Here is a 3,212-nt window from a genome sequence, read left to right as displayed (position 1 = left end):
TTTAGGGTAGAACAGTGACAGAGACACCTGGAACAGAAAAAGGATCTTAAGGAGAAGCAGTGAAGAAGAGCGGGGTGGGGGAGGAGGCCTAAACTGACAGTTGCTGAAAAGGTAGAGAAGTTTTACAGTTTGTAGGCATACCCATGGAGCTGAATCTTGCTCTGTTTGAGTCCCTCTTATTGAGAAGGTCTGTTTTCTTTGTCTTCCACTTTCACACAACTTCTGCTGTTTCCTGTCAGTCAGCCTGACCTCCAGCCCCAGTGGTGCTGCTGCTGCAGGTAGGAGAAGGGCGATCCTGGCTGGGAAAAGACCCCGCTCAGCATCTTTGCTGATTTTTTTGTTGCTCTCTTTAGGCTGCCTGAGGAGGACGTGGCGGAGGCAGCGGCCTCGGGTCAGTGGTTCTGTGGTACTCCAGCAGGAAGCAGTGAAAACAATTGCGCTGGTAATTAACTCTGCCTGTGGGAGAAAGTAGACGCTGCATTTCTATAACTTCAGAGTGGGAAGCTAGAAAACAAACAAGGAACTAATTTCAGTTTTATGTTTTCCTCTCTTGTCTCTCATTAATTTTTAAACCTCCAGTGTGATGAACCTTCTTCTTGAGTGAAACACTTTTTTTTTTTTTAATTCTACAGGACACGTTCCCAGCTGTAGGAGTAAGGCATGGACTAGAATGAAAATGCTGGGATCACTATCAGGAGTTGAATTTGTGCTGCTGGGGTGCAAGGCCAATGAGTTCTTTTTGATAAACCTCCTCATACACTGAACCTGCCCGAGTACCCAGTGATGTCTCCAACATTTCTGCTAATGAATGTTTTTTTCATCTGAGGAAGCTCTTCACTCGCTGCTTCTTTTTCTCTTCTGTTAACCTGCACTCCTGCAGACAGGCAGGGAAAGTACCAGGTTGCAAGCCCAGGATGGGTGGATTTTTCATTGTGTTAGATTGGAAAGCTGGAGTTCGAACTTCTCAGTGAGTCTGGCAACTTCTTTGCTGTTTAGCTTTGGTAGCTAGTTGTAGGGTCATGTTTTGTGTCATATCTTTTTTAGTTTTTCTTTTTATTGAATTATTGGAAAGCAGGGTAGCATTAGACTCAACAATTGAAATGAATACACGATGACCAGTGTAGGACAAAGACCAGTTCTGTATTTTTGCAAACATGTATACCAAAAATATATATTTCTTATTTTTGGACAACTTTTGGGCATAATTTCCATCCACATTTAAGTCTCCCTCCCTGTGATAAAAAGAACTGAGAGTTACAATGAAATCAGAATCTTTGAAAGGAGTGTAGGTGCTCAAAATAATCAGAAATTAGCAGAATAGAAAAAGGTAATCACAGAGCCAAAATATCAAAACAAAAGAGCGAAGTGCTTGCAGTAGCCTTGTTGACTTTGCATTACAGATACCTAAGTGTTGGTTAAGTAAATCCCACTTTCTCTGGGCCAGAAGGTATTTTGTGATTTACTGTATATTTACAAGATGGTGGGGCTCTCCAGAGAGTTGTGTTCTCAGTTGTCCTTCTTCTCTAGCAATGAGAACATTCCCAGATGATGATGAGAAAAAGTTACTTTAAGTTGTATGTGGACTGAAAAAAATACTTGCAATGGCCTTCATGATGTCATTGGACATAAAGCCAGCTAAATTCTTCCCAAATCTGGAAACTAAAGCTTGGTTTTGGATAAAAGACCTGGTTTTAAGTGTTCTTTGGTGCTGCCAAGGGGTCAGTCAGCCTTTAAAGCATGTAGCACTCCTGCTGCTGTCATGTCAGTTTAAGAACAGAAGCGGAGTCTCAAAGCTTTCTCAGCTACTAATGATGTTCTTCGGGGGCCAGGGAACTGACACTGGCTGGCACCGCTGGTGAACCTGGACCAGACAGACACACAGGCAAGTTGCCACCTGGGTTAGGGGCAGCACTTCTTGCCCACAACATAATGGTGTGATTCCTGTGACTACCTACATGAGGACAGTGATATTTTCCCCTCTTAGAAACACCCCTAATAGCTCAAAGTCATTAGACTGAGGCAGAGTCCACGACTTCTCACCACTCTCAGTGCAGACCAACTGGTGCTGAGAATTAGTTCTCTGAGGCAGAAGTAGAGGCAAATATATCTTTCCCTTTCACAGTTTCTTTGTTTCTCATTTCTGCTACTTCTTGCTCTTTTCTATTGACTGGTGAGGCCACCAGAGCTGTGGTTCAGGTTCACCTAAGTTATGACACCTCCCTTTATTTGCCTATACAAAAGTCCACTTGTGACCTTTGTGTCTGAGCTGCTGCTACAGTCAGTGGGATGTACACTTGGTGAAGTCCAGAAATTGATTCCAATGAAATTGAATCCACAGAACGGCTTTTGTGTAGCTGATTAAGCTGCCTAAGGGTAGGTGTCTAACGCCACTGGAAACTCCACAGGGCAACACATCTTCACATCTTGCTTCTGCTTACGAAGCCATAAGGAGCACGGGTTTATTTAGGCCTGGTAATGAGAAACTGGGGTCTACCTTATGTTTTCCTCTGCTATTTTTTAAAATGTTTGTTCTTCTATGGTTGTCTTTGATATTTCCTGATAATAATTCCTCATGAGGCTTTTTGTCTCAGATTAAGCCTATTTCTAGGGAGAGTCTTTATGAGGAGAGAGCAGATTATTTCTGGAGAGAATTTGTAATAGGGAAATGTTGGCAGTGGTTACAGTTATTATTAAAAGTTGCATGAGAAATAGATAGCAAGCTTTGTCTCTGACACTTCTTCCTCTTCATGCTCTTCCTCTGCTTCAGTGTGCGGTCCCTCCCATGGGAGACAGTCCTCCATGAACTTCTCCAGTGTGGGTCCTTCCCATGGGCTGCAGTTCTTCATGAGCTGCTCCAGAGTGGGTCCCTTCCACAGGGTGCAGTCCTTCAGGAACAGACTGCTCCAGCCTGGGTCACCCACGGGGTCACAAGTCCTGCCAGCAAACCTGGTCCAGCCTGGGCTCCTGTCTCCACAGAGTCACAGGTCCTGCCAGGAGCCTGCTCCAGTGTGGGCTTCCCATGGGGTCACAGCCTCCTTTGGGCATCCACCTGCTCTGGTGTGGGGTCCTCCCTGGGCTGCAGGTGGAGATCTGCTCCACCATGGGACTTCCATGGGCTGCAGGGGACAGGTGGCCTCACCATGGTCTGCACCACAGGCTGCAGGGAAATCTCTGCTCCAGTGGCTGGAGCATCTCTGGCCCTCCTTCTTCAC

At 45.3% G+C, this 3,212-nt stretch overlaps 1 long non-coding RNA gene across 1 annotated transcript; it reads left to right on the top strand.

The window, feature by feature from the left end:
* Positions 1-353: 353 nt before the first annotated feature.
* On the top strand, positions 354-2,709 carry LOC135578210 (uncharacterized). Its single transcript, XR_010469556.1, has 2 exons — positions 354-442; positions 633-2,709. It is a non-coding gene; the product is annotated as an uncharacterized LOC135578210 (long non-coding RNA).
* Positions 2,710-3,212: the final 503 nt, after the last annotated feature.

The sequence above is a fragment of the Columba livia genome, chromosome 1 (genome assembly GCF_036013475.1).
Source record: "Columba livia isolate bColLiv1 breed racing homer chromosome 1, bColLiv1.pat.W.v2, whole genome shotgun sequence".
Classification (NCBI taxonomy): Eukaryota; Metazoa; Chordata; class Aves; order Columbiformes; family Columbidae; genus Columba; species Columba livia.
This window is presented reverse-complemented; position numbering and strand designations above follow the sequence as displayed.